Source organism: Typopeltis vanoorti, chromosome 6 (assembly GCF_054136105.1).
Source record: "Typopeltis vanoorti isolate ZY-2024b chromosome 6, IOZ_Tvanoo_1.0, whole genome shotgun sequence".
NCBI lineage: Eukaryota > Metazoa > Arthropoda > Arachnida > Uropygi > Thelyphonidae > Typopeltis > Typopeltis vanoorti.
Genome location: NC_143554.1, coordinates 100,286,326 through 100,311,993, shown reverse-complemented (window position 1 = coordinate 100,311,993; position 25,668 = coordinate 100,286,326). Strand labels below are relative to the sequence as shown.

General features: G+C 35.7%; 1 long non-coding RNA gene across 1 annotated transcript in view; it reads right to left on the bottom strand.

Annotated features, from left to right (window-relative positions):
* Window positions 1-923: 923 nt before the first annotated feature.
* The window catches only part of LOC150105751 (uncharacterized), a 64,467-nt gene continuing 39,722 nt past the window's right edge, over window positions 924-25,668 (bottom strand). Inside the window, exon 3 of the long non-coding RNA XR_016548500.1 lies at window positions 924-1,654. This is a non-coding gene — a long non-coding RNA (uncharacterized LOC150105751). The remainder of the gene's footprint in view (window positions 1,655-25,668) is intronic.

The following is a 25,668-nucleotide window of genomic DNA, read 5'->3' as shown; positions in this document are numbered from 1 at the left end:
CTCCACTACAAATATTATCAAACTGTAACGTGTACAAAATAAGTGCTTGCAAATGATCCTGAACGCACTATGGTTCGTCAGAAATAACCAACTTCATCGAGACACAAATATTCCATATATCTTCTCTTTCCTACAATCTATAGCAGCAAAGTTCTTCCTAAAGACATCCATATGTCCTAATGATCTAGTTCAGCAAGCTGTAGCCTATGAGCCAATGGATATATTCAAACATAAAAGACCAAAAGCCATTCTAACTTCCTGTAGGGATACATAATCTCCATGCCCATTCAGGGCGAGCAAATTGCTCATAAAATTCTACCTTCACTGTAGCCGTAACAGATAGCACGGAATAACTGATTTATCAATTGTCAATAATCGTCAATCTGGGATCACACTGGGAAAAAAACAAAGGATCTTTCGGAGTTGGATAAAGGGTTCATTGTGGATGCTCTTCTGGCTGGAACCACGATTTTGAAAACAGCAGAGCTGAGTTATTTCTCAAAAGGTGAGATATCCCAGGTATTTAATCAGTGCAAAAATAACCCACTTTGCTTGTCTATGGCATAACTATGATCCTAAAAAAGTCTGTCAGGAACAAAATAACCATTATCTGTGAAGGCTTATACAGACAAACAGAACGTTCTATGTCAGCAATTGACCGAAGCATTTAATGAAAGCTGCTCCCGACCCATTACTCACCAAACCATATGCAGGAAATTGAAGGGGAATTGATACTGGCAGTTGCTAAAGCGAGGTACAACAGGGTAGTAAATAAAAGTTTCTAATTCAGTGACCAGTATGTGTACGTGGCATGGATAAATGGGTGTAAACCTATTTGTCCCAAGCAATCACCACTTGAAACCTTTGCTAAGCAAAATTGGTGTTGATGAAAATAATCCACCACTTAAATAGTTATTAAAAAAAAAACTGCATTCCATGCAAGTTTGTACACGGGACGAGGTACAAAGAGCAGAAGACGTGATGTGTCCATTAAAAAAAGCCATTATACTAGAAGTTCACATTTTCATAGTTTCAAATTTTACCAAAGAGTTTATGATCACATTGACAAGCCTTACAGAACCACAGACCAAGAGCTATAGCACTAATGATGCATGTACTGGCCTGGCATTATAAATATCTTCCCTATGCATATACATAGTCATTTGTAAATATAAAAACGATGTTTTAAGAAATTCATAGCTTTATATTTTTTTTTTGTTTACTGAAGAAAACATGCAGAAATGCAAGGGCTTAGACTACAATAAAAGTAAACTCATAAAACAACCAGTACACTTGTAGATAATACATTATCTGTGATTAAATAGCATGCAATAAGTTTATAAATTAACATCCACTTTCACTATAACGAACTTGCACAATGTTGAAATCAAAGCATTCTATGTAAGAAAATAGCTGATATTCTCTTTGATGTACCTTAAAAAAACCAAATAAACTTTTTGCTAGTGGTTTTGCAGTTTTCTACTCTTACACTATTTTCTAAATGGTGTACGAACAGAAATTACATAAGGCAGAGAAATTTTATGTAACACAGGACTACACACACACAATTGTATTAAGCTGCATATACGATGATACTATTTATGCCTATGTGGGAAACATCTTCAGCAAACTGCAAACTTCTGAAGTTGAATTTCTGAAAAATAAAATAAAACAAAACAAATTAATAATTTTTGAAAAAAAAATATATATATATTAACCATTACAAAATGGGAAATTTAACTCACCCTGGTCATGCCAAAAAGTGTTATATGCAAAAATATGTTCCACAATTCAAAGGACAAATTTGTAACAGAAACATAAAAAACAGTTTGCAATATTTTTTATGTAAATAAACATTACTGTCTGTATTTGTCAGGCCACCTGACATGCACACAGTGCTATAAATAACTATGAAGGCACAACAGGCACAGGGACCAGAAAAAATGGGGCCTGAAATGGGGTATCAAAAAAATAATCAGTGTTATATTTTCATTTTCAGATTTTATTGCTGCTGTAAGGGCCGATTCCGTAATTTTGCATCAGTTAATGAAATCTTCACAATTTTATCTGTATTAGTTTATGAAACATATTTTTTGCTGGTCTGGTTCTACATGCTGTAGGTGGGAATTCCACTATGACATGGCCATTTCTTTAGGTGTAAAATAATTTTCTGAGTCATCTTTATGTATGTTTCAGGAATGTGATCATTGTTCAGTAACAGTCACCTCTAACCATAAAGTGCTGTTATGATTTCATCTTCAAAATAAAGAATGTAATCATCTGCTAAGTATATCCTACAGCAAACTGTGATGTATTCTTGTCGCAGTGGTTTTCCATGAATAACAGTGGGTTCTCGGCTGCCTAGATTTTGCAATTATATGTTTGTAAAGCAATCCAAATGAATGTGACTTCGACACTTATAAGATTGGTGAGAAAGTTATTGTCATCTGAATTACAAATAATTTTCTGCTGATTTTTCCATTTATTACAACTCCCAACACTAGAGATTTATCTGAAACAGATGAGCACAATTTAGTAAACTGCCTTCAGTAGAATTTACAATACAAAACAGTCATGACTTTGGGCCATGTAGTAAAATGTATGCAGGGTGGTCTAGAAATAACAGGGCAGTTGCCTGAAAAATAGTCTGTATAGTTTCATTATTATTTTATTATTATTCTGCTTATGGTTCTGCTATCTGCTAATGCCATTTATCTTTTATTTCCCAAAGAGAGTAAAAGTTAGGGAGTTAAGCCTAACTCCATAAATTCCGACAGACTGTCAATCTTCACCCTTAGCCATAAGATGGATAAGCCAAAGTTATTAATGATTTTAATAAAACTCTAGAAAGCAAAGTATGGAAGACACCTTCCACCACTTTATAGGCCCCACTGTGTGAGATCTATGATCAATTTCTTTGAGTTGCAGGATTAAAAACCCAAGTTTACAGGAGGAAGAAAACATACTGCCCATGACAGAAATGGAGTAATTGAGGAACAAGTCAAAAGAAAGGCTTAGAAAAAGTTTTCTAGTTGGTGGCTAGAATTGAACTTATAACCATCTTCAATCAACCTAATATCGTATATGCAAATGCTATTTCCAGAAGGCTACACAGACTTTACTGATTTTTATTATTAATTGATTATTATTTTGTACATACATTGCACATATATATCATGTTCTCCTAATAAAATTTATCTGCTTAGTTAAGAATTTCTGGATGTATGTATATATTTTTTTGCACTGATATGCAATGATCTGATCTTTGATTTGATGAATAATTGTTCATTTGGTAATGTGAATATCATCATTGTTTTTCCGTGCCTACTGGCACATAAGACTGCAATATGAATATAGCATAATGAAAATGAAATATATATATAATATATTTAAGAAATATATTTAACCATAAATATACTTTATATCTTTGTTTTCGCAGTGCATCTTAATCAAAGAAATTACTGGAGAAATTAAATACATAACTCTAGAAATTTATGTATTTCACAACTAGTTAGTTATGAATTTCACAACTAACTAGTTGTGAAATACATAAATGAATGTGATTATAGTACTATTAATAAGATGACTTTACTGAAGAGTTTTTCATTTGTTCATACTCTGCAAATATAATTAATAATACTCCAAGTAATAAATTGTGTTTTTTAATTCTTTTATCATATACTCTAAGATTATGGTAAAATAATTAAATTAAACCAGAAAAACTGTTACCACCTGAATTTGTTTCACAATTTATAAAATTTTCTGAAGAACTATAGGTAGAGTATGGTAATAAATAAAACTGCTTATTATGTTTTATGTATATTTAATCTTCCAAACAAACTATTCTTACTTCTGATGTACATTTATTATTATTATTATCCTAAGACCCCATGTAGGAAAACTGCAAATCTGAAAACACACCCCAACTCAACATCACCAGAGTTAAAGATTGGTACTATCAACATAAGAAGCCTGAATGGCAAAGAAATGGAGCTAGCTGAGGAATTGGATAAGTACTAGATTGACATAATAGGAGTGACTTAAACAAAAAAGACCAAAACTGGTGAGATCTTTCTGAGCAATAAATACAAAATGTTATATTCAGGCAATGACAATCAAGGAAAAGAAAGAGTAACCATAGTATTCAACACAAAATACGAGGCTAATCTTCTTGAATGGCAGTCAGTCTCAAGTAGAGTAATGTGGGCAAATATGAGAATGGAGAACTGGACAATGAGACTTATTTGTGCCTATGGTCCCACAGAAAGTTCTACTAAGGTAGAAGTGGAGGAATTTTTTGAGGCTTTAGAAAAAGCAACTGACACAATGAAAAAGGAAAAGTTGGTCCTTGTTCGGGATCTAAATAGCAGAGTAGGAAATGATTGTGAGACATACAAAAATATTTTGGGAAAATTTGGAGAAAAGAGCAAAGCTAATAATAATGGCAAATATCTGTTGGATTTCTGCTCAGGACATGGACTGGTTATTACTAACACCATGTTCCAACATAAAAATGTGCACAAATTCACATGGAGAGAAGAGGCAAGGAATAAGAAAAGTCTCATTGACTATGTTATTGTTGATAGTGATGTTTTCTCCCTGGTGCAGGCCACCAGAGTGTACAGAGGATTGGAAGTGATCACTATTTAGTCTTGAGCAGAATAAAATTGAATTTCATATTGAAAAGAATAACATGTAAGAAAGTTTTAAAGCGAATAAAAGTTGAGCAGCTCTCAGATGTGAACTGTAGACTAAAATACACAAAGATTATTGAAGAAAAAATGCAAGAGTTTGAGAACAGGAATCAAACTTGGAGATTCAGTGGCAAGCCTTGAAGAAAGCCCTGATTGATTCAGCTAGAGAGGCATGTTTTGCAAGGATAGTAAAATCAGAACTCCACGGTGGACACAGGAAGTTAAAGAGGCAGTGAAGGAAAAGAAGAAAACATATCAAAAGTTCCTGGCAAATAAGTCAGCTTGTGCTCTTAGAGAATACAGAGACAAATGGAACAATGCTAAACACTGTGTAAAACTAGCTAAACAAAAGTCATGGGAGGACTTTGGCAAGAATATAGAAAATAAATATCAAGAAGGTGGCAAAATATTCTGGAGGTTGTTGAAGCTTAAGAATGGAGGAAAGAGTGCTGTAAAAGGAGTTAGAGATGATAAAGGTGACATGAAAAACGGGAGAAAAAGATATCCTTGAAGTATGGAGTAATTACTTCGAAAAATTGCTAAATGAAACAAGCAGTGATGACAGCACAGTGGTAAAAAACACTGACCAAGCATGCAGTCAGGAAAACATATCCATACTTGAAGTAGAAAAAGCCATGAAAGGCTTGAAATGTGGAAAGGCAGCAGGAGTAGTTGCTATTCGACCAGAAGTGCTGGAGTATGGTGATATATGAGTCTTACAGTGGCTGCACTGCATAGTTCAGAAAGCCTGGAGACAGAGGGATGAATTCCCGATGATTGCAGTGGAGCTCTCATAGTACCCATATATAAAAAGGGAAATAAAACTGAATGTGAGAATTACAGAGGTATTTCCCTACTGAATGTTTCTGGCAAGATCTATGCAAGTATACTTGAGAAAAATGGTTGAGAAGAATTGTGGAAGAAAAGCTTGGTGAAAAACAAGCTGGATTCAAGCCAAATAGAGGCTGTCAGGATCAGATCTTCACTTTACGACAAATAGTCAAGAAGAAAGCATGGGAATATAACAAAGATCTGTATTTAAGTTTTGTCGATTTGGAAAAGGCATATGACAAGGTGCCAAGAGAGAAGCTATTCAATACGCTACAATTATATGGTGTCGATGGGGCATAATATCAAGCAATACTTAGTCTTTATTTGAGTTGTAAGTCAGCAGTTAGAATTCAAGGAAATATAGGAAGATGGCTTAATGTTAAATCTGGTGTGAGACAAGGATGTACATTATCCCCTCTGTTATTCGTTATCTATATGGATCACATTATGAAGGAAAGTGGTATTAAACATGATATCAAAATTGGAGATGTTAATGTCAGCTCTTTGATTTATGCGGATGATGTTATACTTCTAAATAAATCTGCTACAAGTCTGCAAGATTCTTTATTTAAATTGAATAACTGTTGTAATAGATATGGTATGAAGGTCAGCATTAAAAAAGACAAAGACAATGAAAATAGGCAGAATCATTGAAATTATGTTAACTGTGTTGTGAATGGAGAACCTGTGGAACTAGTAAAACATTTCAGCTACTTAGGCACGAATTTTAGTGATGATGGTAAATTAAATATAGAAATAGACAACAGAATCAGCAAAGCTGGTATAGTGGGAAGTCAGTTGAATAAATTCATATGAAATAAGAGAGAAATTAGTCAGAACACTAAATTAGTTGTATACAAAACAGTGTTCAAACCAGTTTTATGGATCTGAGAGCTGGGTCAGAAGTAAAACACTTGACCAAAGACTAGAGACCGCAGATATAAGAGTTCTGAGAAAGATTAGAGGCGTGAACAGATGGCATCAATGGCAATATCATATTAAAAATGAGGATATTAGGAAAGAACTTGACATTGTCAGCATCCAGGAATGCATTAGCAGAGCTAATCTCAGGTGGTATGGTATGGTCACTTAAACAGAATGGGTGAAGAAAGATTAGCAAAACAAGTGTTCTCTGCCAGGTTTGCAGCAAAATGACCCAGAGGAAGACCAAGATATAGGTGGATTGATACGATACAAAGTGCCTTAGACGATAGAATAAGATCTGATAATGTTTGAGTCTTGACAAGTAACAGACTGATTTGGAGGAAAATTGTAGATAGGACGTTAGTAATGATGTAATTTTTTTCATGTAGTACTATCATATCCTGTACACCCCTTGAGGGTACATGGCAGGAATTTGATGATGATGATGACGACCCCATGTAGTCAGACTCATCTAGGAGGTCCTTTTGTCATACACATACACAGCTCATCATACCTTGCCTTAAAACACATTCAAATTCTCAGCAGATACCACATGTTCAGGCAAGGCATTCCAATCATCACAACTCTGCATGCAAAAAAATCTGCTTCTCACTCTCTTGTTCACACACTCCCTATACAGCTTCCAGGGATGACCTCCTGTTCTCCCCCTGATCTCTCACCATTTTATGAAACACCTCAACACTAATCCTATAACAACCCCTCACGAACATGTACAACTCTATCATATCATCCCTCTTCCTTCTATCCACTAGACTCCATAAATTGCAGGTCTCAACATTTCCTCATTCAACATTCCAGAGATCAGAAACTATCTTAGTCAACTGCCTCTGGACTCTTTCCAACATCTATTCATCCTTTTGAAAAACCATGTGACCAAATCTGTGCACAGTAGTCCATATGTGGCCTGATCAAGGTCTTATACAGTGGAACAAGAATCTCCTTACTTCCACAAGTCAGTGTCCTCTGCACAATTACCAGAATTTGGTGTTGTCATTACAATTTTGGCAATGTGTCCTCAAATTTTAGATCCTTATCCACCATCACCCAAGATCTATTTCCTCCACCTCCAACAATATAATCTTCAAGTATAAATTCTACATTCCATCTTTGTTTCCCAAATTTTAAAACCAAATTTTGCAACACTGAACTAGCATCCCCACACCCATTCACTTGATCTATTCAAGTCTTCTTGTAAGGCCAAAACATCTGCTCTACTCCTCATAGTTTGTCTCAACTTTGGATCATCTGCAAACAACTGAAATATTCCCATCCAAATCTTCCCCAATATCATTAACATACAGGTTAAACAGCAATGGCCCTAAAACAGACCCCTGAGGCTTTCCTCTTCCAGGATATTGCTCCCCCCATACACAGCTTGCTGATACTTATCAGATAGCTAATCTCCAATCCAGTGCACTAGTCTAATATCCAACCCCATCTGCTCTAGTTTGACTATCAACTTATCACGTCACGTAATATGTTTGACATATGATATGGCATGATAAATTTACTGTTTGTCAGCGCTTTAAAATTACATTGCTTTAGTTATATTAAATGTCATCTAAAAACTGAAGTTTCGATACAATAATAATTTGTAAGTAAAAACTGTTACTGTATAATGCTTTACAATGTTAAGGATTACATTAGAGTTGAAATCACATAATCAGATCAAATCTCCCACATATTCTATTTTATCATTTTTCCAAAGATGCAGTCTGTTAGTGTGCCTTAAAGAAGTTCCTGCTTATAGTTTTTCAAATAAAACTCATCTGGAAAATTACAAGGAGGAAACTTTTTTTATAAGTTATTTGCTTGCTTATTAGTATTTTGTTCGTACCATGAAAGTGAGTTGACATTTACAGTTTGATAATAATTATTATTATTATTATTCAGGCCTCCATGGAGTCAAAAGACTCATCATGGGAGGTCCTTCCTAAGAACATAAAGTCTATCAAGATTCATCAATGCATTTCACGGTTCAACCACCCTCCACGCAAAGAAACCATTCCTCACCCTCTTGCTCACAGTTTCCTTTCATAACTTCCAGGGATGGCTTCTTGTCATCACTCCTTCATGCTGTTCAACCAAGCGAAAGAACTCCACAGTGTCAACCTTGTAACCACCTCTCAACAGTTTAAAAGTCTCAATCATATCCTCTCCTTCTTCTATCCACCAAACTCTGCAGTCCACATTCCCTCAGCCGATCCTCATAACTATCCTTGTACAGTCCTGAAACCATTTTTGTCATCCGTCTTTGTATCCTTTCCACAGTTAATTTATCCCCTTCAAATCCTGGGGACCAAATCTGAGAACAATAGTCTAAGTGTGGTCTGATCAGAGACTTATACAACGAATGATAACCCTTTTATCTCTGCAGGTCAGTGTCCTTCTCATAATTGCAGTAATCCTCTGTGTTACCTTCACCACCTTTGCAATATGTCCCCTAAATTTCAGGTTTCTATCAACCATCAACCCCCAGATCTCTTGTCTCCCCTACTTCCTCCAGTATAACTCCTCCCATAGAGAATGCAGCATCCCATCGATGTTTCCCAAACCTCAAGACCTTACATTTTGCTGCATTAAACTGACAACCCCCCATTCATTTGCCCATCTATCTAGCTTATTCATATCCTCTTGCAGGGCTACCACATCTGCACTATTACTAATAATCCTTCCCAGCTTCGCATCATCTGCAAACAACTGAATATCCCCTTGCAATGTCATTGATATAAAGGTTAAACAATATAGGTCCTGGTACTGAGCCCTGTGGGACCCCACTTGTAATAACCCTCTGCTTCCTTGAAACTGCTCCACCATACACAACTCTCTGATACCTATCAGACAGCCAATCCTGAATCCAGTTGACTAATCTGACATCCAGACCCATGTGCTGCAACTTAAATATCAGCTTATCATGTGGCACCCTGTCAAATGCCTTCGCTAAGTCTAAGAAAATTGCAGTATATGCCTTTCCCTCATCTCGTTCTTGTAACTTTATTATAAAAGGCTAGCATATTGCTAAAACAAGAGCACCCTTTCACAAATCCATGTTGACTCTCACAGATAACATTACCCCCCCCCCTCATCTGCCCAATGCTGTATACGGTCCCTCATTACTTTCTCCAAGATCTTAACTACTACTGATGACACACAGACTGGCCTATAATTAGACACTTCCAGTCTGTTACCACCCTTATGCAATGGCACTATCTTACCTTCCTTCCATTCCCTGGGCACCTTTCCGGCAGCCAGACTTTCATTGAAAAGCCAGGTTAAAGGCACTGTCAGTTCCCTAGCACATTCTCTCAAAACTTGTGGTGAAATACCATCCAGTCCCAAAGCTTTACTGGCATCCAGAGTACTCAGTATCCGAAACACACTCTCCTCCTGTACCTCTAAACCTCAAACCAGCCCTATCCCTCTAGCATTAAAACTGACTCCTCTAGGATGAAATACTCCAATAAAGTGTTCATTGAACAATTCCACTATGTCCCCTGCATCAGTCACTCTATTCCCATTTTTATCCCACAATATCATTCTTCCACAGTCATTTCTCCTCCTACTGGCCACATAGCTAAAATATTCCCTAGAATTTTCTTTGGATCTTAGGGCCAATCTCCTCTCATATTCCAGTTTCGCTTTCCTTACCACACTAGTCACTCTTCTGGCCTGTGTCTTATATTCTTCATGTATCTTCTCTTCAACTATCTCCTTATATCTCTTCCATAGCCTCTTTTTTTGCATGCAATTCCTGTTTAATATTGTTTGTCATCCATTTTACTCCAAATTGTGTCCTCTTCTTCACTTGTGGAATACAGCTTACCATTGCTGCTAACAAATATTCCTTCACAATTTCCCAAGCACTAATGATATCCCGGCCTTCCAATTCCCTCCTTCCATGAAACTTCCCCAAGTTGACGTCTAAGACTATTATAATCACCTGCCTTATAATTCCACATACGTTCCCGTCTCTTTGATACTCCTGCATGTCTATTCATTTTTCAAGTCAAAACCAAATGGTCACTCTCTCCAACTGGTGGGAGAGATGTCATCTCAGTTATTATCAACTCTTCTGATGCTATAACCAAATCCAAACCTCTTGAACCTCTTGTTCCCTCTGTTACATGTTGCTAAGATATTTGCCCCTCAAGAATTCTAGAAATTCCATTCCCTTATTGCTACATGCATCTTCCTCCCCTCCAATTTATACTGCTGTAGTTAAAATCTTCCATAACAATCATTCTTCTTGCACTTGCCAAACTTAACTGTCTAAACATCTCCTGGTCCCCATCCTCTGTGCTCCTGGGTCTGTAGCAACACCGCACTAAATATCCTGTCTTGCCTACCTCTACTTCATATGCTTTCAAAATCATTAGTGTCACAGCCTTCCAAAGCCTCCACTCTTAGAGGATATAGGTCGTCACTTATCATAAGCAGTACCCCACTACCACCACGCTTTCTCCTCCTATCCTGACGAAAAATGCTGTACCCAGCGACTTTTATTCCTGTTATTATATCCCCTTCTGTCAACCACGTCTCAGTGATCCCAGTAACTTTTGGCCAGGCTGATGCTATCTGAGCCACCAATTCCTCTCCCTTATTCCGGATACTCCTGGCATTAGTATAAAGCATATAAATGCCATTGTTTCTATACCCAGCATTATCCCTTCTAGACTCCAATATAATATATTATATGACTGCAATATTTCAGATATTTCGTGAATAACACTCATTAGTAATTTCTATTACAAGAAAATGCATCTGAACATGTAATTTTTCAGAACTAGAATTATTACATAAAGGGTAACTATTATGGGGAACATCAACTATGGTAACAGAGATTTGAAGGGTGAAAAAAGAACACATGGGGAAGGTAGAATTTATACAGCTACTGAAAGGCAGTCATCTAAACATGTGATGAAGGACACCTGAAGTTTGAGAATACTTGATACAGTGAAAACATCTGATGATTTGTCCACAACCAAGGTGGCCAACTTTGTCTCTAACTGGGAAGATTGAGCATGCAATCTTCTCAGTTTCCAGACCTGAGAGGTGGTTAAACATGCAGAATTTTCAATTAAATGGTATATTTGAAATTATAGTCAGTGATAATGAAAATTGAGGAAGCAGCTTGAAGTACTCTCATATATCCTAAGAAACTGTAAGGGAAAAGCATTGGAAAATGAAAGCATCCAGCAGCACATCCAGGATAAAGAGGATACATCAAGTGAAAGTAAAATGGATGACTAAGCATCCTTAAGAATGAGCACCAAAAGAGGAAATTTATAGAGAAATCTGATCATTAAGAAAGACAAAATCAGATATTGAAAAAAAAAAAAAAATAGCCAAGTAGGTAAATGTAAATACCCAAAGAGATCTTTCACTATATAATGAGAAAAATTAAGAATAATTATGGGAGAATAACGAATATAGATGGTAAGGACAGCAGAAAAAAATAGCTGAGTTACTAAATGACTGCTTCTGGAGTGTGCATCCAGTTGGAGATAATGCAGTGGCTATTGTAACAAGGATCAATGTGAAAATAACAAAAGATAAACTAGTAATGCTTAGGATACTATAAAATCTTAATGTGAATGCAGCCTTGAAATTGGAAGAGATATTGGATTATGTGTTACAAGAAACAGCAAAGGACCCTGACAGTCCCTTAACTAGGTTGTTTAAGTCTCATCACCAGCATAGTCTCAAGGAGTGGAAAGAGGACAAGTTCTATTACATGAAGGAGAGTCCAAGACATCATAGCAAATTACAGACTGATTTATCTTGGAGGGGGGGGGGGAGTTTTTGAAAGTTGGTTAGTGGCAAAATTCAGGCATATGATTGTCTATGGGGAAACACCACAGCCAGATAAAAGGTAGGCACTGTTTTAGTAATTTACACACTTTCTATATAAAGAGATAGCTGAGTTGGAAAAGCATATGGCCATACCATGAATTTCTGATTTTGGAACTGCATTTGACAGGACACTGCACAGAAATCTATTACATAATCTTGAGCAAATATCAACAGATATGAAGCTGATGTGGATAAAACATGGGTGGCTGGCAGACAGACATCAAAAAGTAAAATATGGTGCAAGAATCAAGGAGAAGGCAGGAATAATTAATTATTTAATGATCTAAGGAAGAATATCCATTTGCATGCTGATGATGCAAACCTGGAGAGGACAACATTTTAAAGGCAATGTAGAAATCCTACAGGATGATTTAAATATACTAGCACTGTGGACAAAGGAAAATAATTATCAGTTCCATGCAGCAAAACATAAGTTATATATTGGTGAGAAAAGATTACAAGCTGTTGCAAAGAAGGAAATGGACAGCAAGAAAGTGATGAGGATGGAGATCTTAAAGTGATGGACAGAGAGTTGAAGTTTCAATTTGAATAAAAGTTTCATAGAATCACTCAGATGTTGAAGAACACACACTGCCATTTAAAAATAAAAATCCACTGATGAGACCTCAACAAAGGTCGAAACCAGTCTGGGTAGTGACCCCCCCCCCCATAATGTATAGCATCATACATATCTGCAAGGAGATGTGCTTCACATTATGGGAAATACTAAGGAAAGTGTTCGGAGCTTACTCCAACTTTACCACAAGTTGTCCCTGTCATGAAAAGTTTGCTTATGCTTGGATCCACCGAAACTTTTATGGTTTCTATATCTGGCACGAAACTCTTGTAGTTTCTCTATTCAGCTTTGCAATAATGCTGGATTCAATATCCACTTAATTTGAATAATTTTGTATTGCCAAAGTGCCTTTTTCGCTCTTTATTTCAGTTATTATCTCTCTTTATAGGTCTTAAAGATGATCACATATGGACTATTGTATAAAATTTGTTACCTGGATTTTCTAGGGCTGAAGGAAGCTATGGAGAGAAAGAGACTCCAGAGGCAAGTAACCAAGATGGTATCAGGTCTGTTGAACCCTCCTTATCAGAAGATATTAAAGATTTGTGGGTAACAAAATTTAGTTAATATGCAGAAAGGAGAGAATAGGAAAGAAATCTGTAAATCACTTATATGAGGATTTTTAATCTTTGCAATATGTAGCTTGTAATCTTTTCTCACAAATATATAACTTATATGTTTTGCTGCATGGAACTGATAATTATTATCCTTGATCCACACTGCTAGTATATTTAAATCATCCTTGTAGGCTTTCTAAATACAGTCGGAATACATATCCATACTTGAAGTAGAAAAAAGTCATCAAACACCAGAAATGTGGAAAGGCAGCTGGAGTAGAGGAAGTTCGGTCAGAAAGGCTACAATATGGAGATGTTTTACAGTTGCTATACTGCATAATTCAGATGGCCTGGTCAGAGGGTCAAATTCTTGAGGATTGGAGCAAAGCTCTCATATTACCCATCTACAAAAAGGGAAATAAAACTGGATGTGAGAATTACAGAGGTATTTCCCTACTGAGTGTTTCTGATAACATTTATGCAAGTATATTTGAGAAACAGCTAAGAGAAATTGTGGAAGAGAAGATTGGTGAAGAATAAGCTGGATTCAGGTGAAATAGAGATTGTCAGGATCAGATTTTCACTTTAAGACAAACAGTTGAGAAATCTTGAGAATATAACAAGGATTTGTATTTATTTAAGTTTTGTTGATCAAAAGGCATATGTCAAGACGAAAGCTCTTCAAAATGCTAGTTATAGTTATATGGTGTAAACAGGACATTATATCATGCCATACATAGTCTCTATTTAAACTATAAGTCAGCAGTTAGAATTGGAGGAGGTACAGGAAGATGGTTTGAAGTAAAATCAGGTGTGTGTGTGACAAGAGTGCATATTATCTCTACTGTTATTCATTATCTATATGGATCACATTATGAAGGAAAGTGATATTAAAATTGGTGATGATAATCTTAGCTCTTTACTTTGTTAGCATCCAGAATGTGTTAGCAGAGCTAATCTCAGGTGGTATGGTCACTTAAACAGAATGGGAGATGAAAGATCAGCAAAACAAGTGTTTTCTGCTAGGTCAGCAGGAAAAAGACCGAGAGAAAGACCAAGATATTGGTGGATTGATATAGTAAAAAGTGCCTTAAAAGAAAGAAACATAACATCTGATAATATTGGTGTCTTGACAGATAACAGATTAATTTGGCAGGAAAATTATTGATCATAAGTTAGTAATGATGTAACTTTTTCATGTAGTACTACAGTGGCGAATTCTCCATGCTTGCTGCGCAAGCTCATTAATTGAGAAAGAAGTAATAATTTATAAATATTAATAAATGCATGCATTTATAAGCATTCCATTTAGGCTTTTATTTTTGTAGACAGAAGACGTCTTAAGCTTGCACAGCAATAATTGAGCTTTGCATTGTGTTGTGTATCGAAGGCCGATGCCTGCTCGCCTATTCAAAGCTACCTTGGCTTGCTCGGTTATAGGCACTTCCAGGTCCTCGCTGCAGCACTGTGATTTCATGTGTGCGCATAACCATTTCTGCTCCCTTCACATCGTCTTAAACACAATGCCATACGCAGTCAAAATAGCTCTAGCCAGTGAACTTCAGCCAGCCTTTATAAGTGTGCATGTTGCTTGGGAAAATTAAGTTACAACCAACTTTTTATGACGATGTTATTGACCCGTTCATAAAGAAGAACCATAGGGTAGAATTTGTATTCAAGTAGCTAAATTGAAAAAGATAGAATATCATTTGTAAAACAAATGTTGTATTTGTATAATTAAATGTACATAAATTTCTAAATACAGGTAACCCTTGTATAACGCAGATGTTAAGTTCCACAAAAATGCCGCGTTGTATAAATCGCGTTCTGCGAGACTCAGATCACATAGAAAAAGTAGAGTTAGGTTCTGAAATCGTTTTTTTTAAAGATTATATAAACAATGACATATCCAAAAAAAAAATATTTTTATTTAATTCAGGTAATTCATGTAAGTTAAGAAAATAAATACACTATAAAACAAATACATAGTATAAAATTATAAAAAACTATAAATTGTACATAAACTTCATTGCACATAATACATAAATGTTTTAGGCAAAATAAAATAAAGTGTATATTTTAATCGTCATCACTCTCTTCAAAACTAACATTTCGTAGATGTTCTTTATTTATGAGTGGCCGGACGTCGTCATCACTTGAAATCTCTTGGACATCATTTTATAATTCTCATTGCATACTTCGGTTGGTTTAGTTATCAAGAAGTCAGTAATAAGATCTTGCTTACCATTATGCTGCAATTTTTTATTAAGTTCATAATACGGAACTAAACAAATATCCAATTGTCTCGTGAATTTTCCAGAGCGCTCCATTGGGAGATCATTATCCATAAAATAAAATTCATCCCAATCAGAATCTTCGGCAGAACTTTCCCTGCCGTTTGGTTCAATGTCATCTATTAATTGTACCAGTTACTCCTCATTTAAATCTATTTCTCCAATTAATTCACTAATTTCGTTTTCAACCATATTGCAAAAGCGCTCTAAATAGCCATTATTATAAAAATATTTTTTTTTACATTAAAAAAGCATTACATATTGTATATAACTCACCAAAAAATAAAGTGGTCAGCTTGAGATTAACACGCTTATGATTTTTAATGAGCTTTCCTAGCAGAAAACGAAGACAATTTTCAGCAATAAATACTGTATACGGTAAACAATTTACGTACATGCATGCTAAGGGGTATTTCCCCTAATATAATTTTGTTACTTATAACTACATGCGCGATACGGCCAGAAGCAAATTCAACGAAGATAAAATTTGATTTTTAAGTCACGCGTTGAAAAATGTATGAAAAGATAAAGGGTTACAAACAGTTTGTAGACAGTCTTATATCAAACCACGTTGAACAAGAGTTACTACAATTTGGAGACCACATTGTATAAGTACCGCGTTATACGAGGATTACCTGTATATAGTTTTAAATGGTCAGTAATTCATTATTCTCCTAATCAGACTTCAATCACACCCTGAATGATAACAAGAGCAAGCGTGAATTTCAAGACCAGCATTCGCACCTGTAGTACTATCATAATTATCTTGTACAATCCCTGAAGGCACATATCAGGAATTTGATGATAAGGAGGATTTTATAAGGTAGATACAAAAGGAATTTTTCAATACATGACAGGAAGGCAGAGAAGAAATCACCCCCGAAACCTGTGTAAAAGTATAGTTAATAAGGGCATGAGGATTAGATTTTTACTTGAAGAGAAGCAAATGGGTAGAATGAGCTGCCTGAAGTAGTAATTAGTGCTGTCAGTGAACGAGTTCAAGGACAGCACTAATTACCAAGTTAGCCGGTCTTTGGCATGGACAGCAGGTTTTTTCCCGCCAGTTTATGTGGTGTTTTTCATCCCACAAGCAGGCAAACCAGTCCGAGGACACACATGGATTATAGTCAGGAATACTGACCCAGCCATAGGTCTGATTCATCGCCTATGCCAGTTCCAGAGCCTGGATAAAATTTGGGGGGACTAGATGGTACCATGAACTCCCGTATAAAGGAGGAACAGTGTATCATCACACTGAATTTATTTATTTATCTGCCAAATCATGTCTTCTGGAAGGAGTTCAAGCATAGCAATAAGTAGGTATTTACCACGAGAGCTAAATTTTTTCACTTTCATGCCACATGGCCTGCTCTGTAGGTTTATAACATCACCTATCATAAAAGACACAATGTGAATCTCAAAAATTCTTCTTATCATAGATTTTAGGCCAAGTAGTAGCCTGTTCTGGTCTCATGCCATTGATTCCAATTCTTCCTTTCCCATTTATTTTATACCCATATAGAATTTCTGTCTGCTATTGTCCATTTGATTTAGATGTTCTACCCATTTTGGTTTATATTTACTTACAGTATATAATGATTAATTATTTTTATATTCAGAGATTGTAAAATTTCTTCATTTGTTTTACGGTCCCACCTAGCATATCCAACTGTTTTCTAAAAAATTTCATTTCTCCTGTTTGAATCTGTTTTTTTTTTTTAATTTTTTATGGTCCATGTTTCACTTCCATATAATAGAGTTTAGACAAAATGTTATGCAGTCTGATTCTTGTGTGTTTTTGTACCAACGATGCCGTAAATATATGATTTATTATGTCATTTATTTTAACAAATTTGATGTGTTTACAAGAAGTGGAAGAAGACTGCTGAAGATAGAAGTGGTCAAAAAAGGGGGAGTCCTTCGTCTAGCAGTGGACTGACCAAAGCTGAAAAAAAAGAAGAAAGATATTTTAATCTCCATATCTTTTCATTTTCATGTAAGTCACATCCCAGGTATTTGGAAATATTTACTTGCTCTAACATTTTATTATCTATCACTATTTTACTTCTTATTGGGATTTCTCTCCTTTGAAAGCCATTATTTTTGTTTACTTTTGATGTCTCATATTATATTGTTCTGAAATTTTATTTAATGATTTAACTGATTTCTGTAGATGTGTGTGTGTATATATCTACCCACCCTATATATATAAAATGATAAGCCTTTTTATGTCACGTTTGTATGTCATGTTTTTTTGAAATTTTGAAACTTAGGGACTACCCTGAGTATCGAGTCTTCAAAATTCGAGTTATCACGATTCAAGGAGAACCGGCCTACCAGTCCGGAACTCAGGGGATTGGGCACTGCAGGCAAGGGTGGGGGTGTCCCCCCCCCGTGCCTTTACCCACCTTTGCAACGAGTTGCCCTAGTGTTGAACTATGTGCTTTAGCTTATGCTACAATCTGTCGAAATTTTCATAGTTTACTATATTCGGCATGAAACTCTTTGATTCTGATCCTTGAGTTTCTTATTCGGCTTTGAAATAATGTGGGATTTAATATCCCCTTAGTTTATATAATGTTACATCACTGAAGTGAAGCCTATTGGCTCTTTTATTTAAGTAATTTATGGGTGCACATAAATTTTTTGACAACTCATATAGCAAAGTATATAAGTTATTTTCGCTATAACCGCGGTATTACCTGGTCTACCTACTCACTGATGAGACCTCAATAAAGGTCGAAACCGGTCTGGGTAGTGACCTTCCACCATAATGTATAATATTATACATCTCCTACGAGATGTGTTTTACATTATGGGTAACACTAAGAATAGTGATCAGAACTTTACTCACCTTTGCAACGAGTTGTCCTAGTGTTAAACTATGTGCTTTAGCTTACGCTACAATCCGCCAAAATTTTTATAGTTTACTATATTCGGCATGAAACTCTTTGATTTCGATCTTTCAGTTTCTTATTAGGCGTTGAAGTAATGTGGGATTTAATATCCCCTTAGTTCAAATAATGTTACATCGCCAAAGTGAAGCCTATTGGCTCTTTTATTTAAGTAACTTTTGTTTATTAATTTTATCAAAGGCTTTTTATTTTTATTTTATTATTTCATAGGTTTTTGGTTGTGGCTTAGTTATATCCTTTTCTAGCTCAATTATAAAATTGTTCAATTTCTCTGTCTTTTTTTTCTTTACTCCTCGTTTTGCAATTACACTGTTTCTTTTGTACTCTTTGCTTCTACTGTCCTGGAATTAAGCCATTTCTGATAACTTTTTTTTATTATTATTATCTTTTCTGACCTGGAAGACCAAGAATTACCTGGCTGAAATTAATAAAGAACATCTCAGGATGCAGAACATATAAGGAACTTTTTCGAACAGCAAGGAATAGAGAAGACTGGAAGATCCTGCTCAAGAGCAGACTCAACCCATCTTAGACGGAAGAGAAGAAGAAGATTATCTTTTCTATTTCTTTAGCCCAGTTTCATAGCCCTCTTTTTCTGTTCCATCTACTCTTTATTTCTAAGCTTTCTGTTGTTTCTTTGGTCAGAATTTGTTTTAGATTTTCCCATTCTTCTTCTATCTCAAAATTTCTTCATTAAAAAAAAATAATTTAAAAAAAATACAACAAAATTCCCACAAAAATCACTCTTTCATTCATTTTGCTATTTGTGGTTTCAATTCAAACATAAATCGCGTATGCTACCAATCACTAACATGCATCAAAACTAGATCTGTTATCTTTCAAAAAAACTTCAACTGCCAATCTCAGCAACTATTGTCCACCTTAAATTTCCTGGCAACATTCTCAATGATTTCCTCGATAACAAGGACAAAGATGCGCATCTATCAGATCTATCAGATCTAGAGGTCCTGGTAGATAACTTTCATCACCAGTGAAAGATCACTACTGTCTTGCCTACTTACTAGAGACTTGAAGTGGCTGCTTCTATATTAGATCTCACCCCTTTTTTTATATGGGGTTCAAGTGGCACCCAGTTAGGATGCAAGTGGCAGAGTCACTTGCATCCTAAATATTTTTTAATGAAATGAAATAATGACAAAGTCCTCATCTATTCAAGAGTACAGCAGCAGCAAAATAGTTCCTTGGGCTGGTAGCTGGATAGCACAGAGGACTGAATGAGATAATAAATCAAGAAGCTTCCTGACCAGTGAGTGAATAATCCTGCTGCACTTAATCTACTGGACCATTCCAGGAAGGAATCCAAGGCTGATGGTGATGAAGTTATTGAGCAGGTTTTACCTGAAGATTTGCAGCTAATTGCAGATGATGAAAAACTGAGGAGAACAATGAGAAGTCAAGTATGTGATGTGGCCTTACAGGATTATCTGAATCGATTGTATGAATGGGTAAGTGAGTGGAATATTCAGTTCAATGTAACAAAGTACAAGGTTCAGAAATTTGATAGGCAAAGTATACACTTGGTGGGGAAACTTAGGAGGAGACAGAGGAGATGAGAGATCTAGGACCTGAACCTAGGGATCACATTGCAAAAAGAGTGAAGTCATCACATTGAATTATGGCAATAATGCAGAAGGCCTGGGCATTAAAGAGGTAATGGTTCCATTGTATAAGACTTGATCAGGCCTCATATGGATTATTGTGCACAGATTTGGTCACCTGGTCTTTGGAATGATGTGGGGGTATGAAGACAGATGAGGAGAGAAGGATGTCATTAAGACATAAGTTGGTAAGGGGCTACTACCAAGTTAAGGATAAGGAGCATGTGAAGGAGAAAGTTCTTTGTATAGAGAGTGGTATCTTTGTATAGATAATTCCGTACAAAACAAATATTGTACGGAAAACTCAATTAGAGTACAAAAAGAAATTGACTCTGCAGGCTAAAGGCAATCCTAAAGAAATTCATTCTTTCTTTTACTTGTTATGATGCAAGTAAAAGAAAGAATGAATGTGGAAGAATAACTTTACTGAATGCAGACATTGCCCTTGTTTCAGAACCTCATGAGACTGTTCAAATAATGAGTGTTCACTTTGCTGAGATCTATCAACTAGGTATATGTAACATGACACAAACAGTCACCACTACATTGGATGAAGAGATAGGTGTGTATGAGAATAAGGTTCAATGGCTGTTGTATAACCTGGATAAGAATTTTGCAATAGAGATGGATGGAATATCAGCATATATGCTGAAGGAATGTTCAGTTGAATTGACTAGGCCCTAGACATGTTTGTATAACTTGAGTCAAAACTCAGGAAAGATCCCACAGGAATGGAAAGAATGTATGATAGTTTCATTGTAAAAGGATGGTACAAAACTTGATGTGTCTAAATCAGTATCTCTGGAGTGGTGGTTGTGGTGAAATTTTGGATAAATTGATAAGAACTCATATACAGAAATGGTTGACATACGAACTATACTTTGCGAGGAACAAAAAAAGTCTAAATTCAACAAGGATAAATGCAGAAAACTTGCTGCTTGTGCTACAGGCAGTCACACCTTCTGGTCACTCACCAAAGGTTGTAGGGCACAATCAGTGGTGAGCTATAAGGGGCTCACCCGAGCCCTTTGTTCTTCTTGTTTACTTTTTTTTTTTTTCAAAAAAAAAAAAAAAATTGAAATATATTAAGCGAGAAACTAATACGGTAACCTAACAAAGTAATTTTATTAAATAAAATATTATAGTTACTGTTACTACCATTTTACAAATAAGAATTCACTTTTGGTAATCGCATATAAATAAATAGGACTATAAAATAATGCCCCTTGATTAGTACCATTGATTATCACTTGAAGTATAAAAACGAAAAAGAAATATAACATATTTCAATATTATTGTGTTTAGATAATATTTATTTATTATTTATAGATTGTTTATCATAAAACCTTCTATCGCAAACAAAACTAATTTATTAAGAGGGAGATGTTAAATCCCGTTTTATTTTATAGCCGGGTACGAAACTCGGGTTGAAATCCATCGACATCCAAAGAATTTCAATGCCGCTATCGGCGGAACCAAGTGTAAATGATCACTTGGACAGTACACCACCAGGGCAACTCCATGCAAAGGTGGAGCAAGCTCCCTCACTAACTTTAATATTCTTTCATAATGTAAAACCCTTCTCCTAAGAGATGTATATATATATTGTTTTACATTATGAGAAGAGGTCACTACCCAGACCAGTTTCAACCTTTTTTGAGGTCTCATAAGTGAGTAGGTAGACCTGGAATATCAAGGTTTTAAGTGAACAGAAACTTACATACCTCTACTATCGAATTGCCGAAGTGGTGTACTATGTAAAACAATATATATACATCTCTTAGGAGAAGGGTTTTACATTATGAAAGAATATTAAAGTTAGTGATGGAGCTTGTTCCACCTTTGCATGGAGTTGCCCTGGTGGTGTACTATCCAAGTGATCATTTACACTTGGTTCCGCCGATAGTTTTTCGGCATTGAAACTCTTTGGATGTCGATGGATTTTGACCTGAGTTTCCTACCCGGCTATAAAATAAAACGGGATTTAACATCGCCCTCTTAATTAACAAATTTGCCGGTAAAATAGCCTTTCGGCTTATTATCTTTGTAGTTAACATTATTTAACATTATATAGTACACCACTTCGGCAATTCGATAGTAGAGGTATGTAAGTTTCAGTTCACTTAAAACCTTGATATTCCAGGTCAACCTACTCACTGATGAGATCTCAAAAAAGGTTGAAACCAGTATGGATAGTGACCTCTTCTCATAATGTAAAACAATATATATATATACATCTCTTAGCAGAAGGGTTTTACATTATGAAAGAATATTAAAGTTAGTGAGGGATCTTGCTCCACCTTTGCATGGAGTTGCCCTGGTGGTGTACTATCCAAGTGATCATTTACACTTGGTTCTGCTGATAGTTTTTCGGCATTGAAACTCTTTGGATGTCGATGGATTTCGACCCGAGTTTCATACCTGGCTATAAAATAAAACAGGATTTAACATCTCCCTCTTAATTAACAAATTCGCCGGTAAAATAGCCTTTCGGCTTATTATCTTTGTAGTTAAAACAAATTTATTTTGTTTATAATAAATGCAGACTATTGTATATGTGCGATTATAAAAGATTTTATTCTTATTATATTTTGATAGTTAAAAAATGTTTTTCTTATGTAAGATAAACTAACACAGATGATTGTGTGCAAATATTTCATGTTTAGATCATGAAATATTTGTTTAAAAATGATAGCCTTTACAGGTTGATTGTCCCCTCATATGTTTTGATTGGCATTGTACACAAGCTGTATTAAGAAAAGTTTTTGTGTGAAATACGGCTTTTTTTTGCTCAACGATGCGAGCCCTTTGTTAAAATTTCCATAGCTCACCACTGGGCACAACTTTTGTCCATCTGTACTACCTCCTCTATCTCACCCTAATAGCAGCATTGCAACATCACCTAAAGATAAGACTTCATTCATCATCATCGATTTCCTGATATGCCCTCAAGGGATGTTCAGCCTATTATGACAGCACTACATGATTAACTATCTTATTGTTAATCACCTATCTGCAATTTTCCTCCAACTTAGTCTATTACTTGTCAACACTCCAATATTGATATATTTAACATTTCGTGATTGTAAGGCAGTGTTTCTCAAAGTGTGGTACGCGCCCCGGGGGTACGTGAAAGGTCGTTAGGGGTACGTGGCAATTTTTGGCTATGCATAATTAAAGGAGTCGTTATATTTTTCAACAAACAGTGCAATTAGAGACAAACAGGATGAAACAGCACTAACGAATGAATCACATCCCCTCTCCAACAGAAACTGCTGGTGGAACATATGGTTTTGCTTGACACCACCCTGTCGTTAATGTCTTAAAACTAAGAAATATATAGTGAATGTGTTTCAGATATTATGGAATTCGGTTGAAGGGAATTAGCATTTCAACTCAACTCTTGGAATGCTAATTTGTCTTTGGTTCGCACGATCTTTTGTTGATACCGCACCAATCATATGCAGTTCTTCACTGCTCTAGGTATCTCAAGTCTTGTAAATTATTGGTAATTTTTGCTTGAAATAATGGGAAAGAAGATAACACTATTTGGGTAGATGACTTTGACGATGCACACAAAGAAACTGTTCTCAATGCCAAAAGTAGTGATAGCGAGTAGGAGCTTCTTGGTAAGTCGCACCATTTTCAGTTTTTTTCTGAAAACTTTAGTTTCTGAAAATTCCTGCACATATCTCGCAACATGATTTTTTAGCTTTAATTTTGGGAAAAAAGTTAGAGTTATATTCGAGTAAATACAGTATTTTTTTTTAGCTTTCAAATTCTTATGTATAAAGATTGGATTTATAAAACCCCCAAAAGAGAGCAATACAGCAAATACAAGTAGTTGTAAGCAACAAGAAAACGTTGATATTGCATCTGGATCAAATGAAATTGATGAGCATGTCGTCTGACATCTCTAGAGAACCAAAATTTAAAAATAAATCATATTTTTTGTTCACATGAACATATAAATTCAAATAAAATAGATATTTAATTTTAATTTATATTTTAAATTAATTAATTAATATTAATAAATTAAATTTGTTTATTTATTTTAATTAATTGATGAATTTATTTTTAATTAATTAATTAGGGGGTACTTGGTAATGATGAAAATTTAAGAAGGGGTATGCGGATATCTGAAGTTTGAGAAACACTGTTCTAAGGCATGTCTGACTGAATCAATCCACACAGACCTTGGTCTGCCTCTGGGACTTTTTCCTGCCATCTTGGTATCAAAACTTGTTTTGCAAATTTGTCCTTTCCAATTCTATTTAAGTGACCATCTACCTTAGATTAGTCCTGCTCACACATTCTTGAATGCAGACAATGTCAAGTTCCTTTTCAGTCTTCATTTTTAATACAATTCTGCCACAGATATCAGATGACTTCATTCTTCTCTTTCAAATACAATATAGATGACTAGTAACAAAATTACCTCCTCTTTGCCTTGGTTGTCCAAAGCACTGCCCGCAGGCCACATGTGTCCCATTGTGTGATTTTGTGCGGCCCACCTGTAGGTTTTGATTTTCACGAGCGAAAAAATAAAATAACAATTTGAATCAAATGTGCATTAGATATTTTAATTCTATCGCTAATTGATAATCTCGAAGTTGGTAATTTTATTTGGTGTTTTTATATCACTATATACCCACATGTTTCTTCAAATATTAGATGTGTCACAGAAGCGTTCTTACCCTGTTTTGTTCCAATGCACATGTTCCGGGCACTCACGGGTAACGTGAGTGCACGATTAGCACGCAGTTAGTGTTTTCGTTTGTTCGGCTTTCGAGCTTGTGTCGCTACTGTTCACCAAATTACTAGATATGCATTGTGATGCAGCCCTCGGATAAATCTTTTTTTTTTTTTATTTTAATGCGGCCCTCGGATTACCTAAGGTTGGACAGCCCTGCCTTAGAACATTGCATCTCATACCTCCTGTGACCTTTCACCAGAAAGACAGAAGAATCTTGAATAACTTGAATTCCACAAAAGGCAGCCAGACTTGACAGAATCCCATCCATTGTGCTCAAGAGATGTGCTCCTGAGCAAACACCTGTTCTCTATCATCTACTTACTAAATTGTACTCAGCTCATATCCACTCTTCAGCATGGAAAAATTCTCATATACAACCAGTTTCCCCCCCCCCCCAAAAAAAAGGAGATAAATGTTTACCATCAGGATGTTGACCTATTGCTCTCACATCAGGTTTGTCTACAGTAATGGAGAAGGTTATCTTCTCCATTATTTTAGACTCCATCACATTACAGTCAACTTCAACACCTTGAGAACTGCTATCTAATTAGTGACCATCAGTATGGATTTTGCAATCTAAATTCACAAGCGATCTCCTGGCCTATATCACACACCTTTGGAAACACT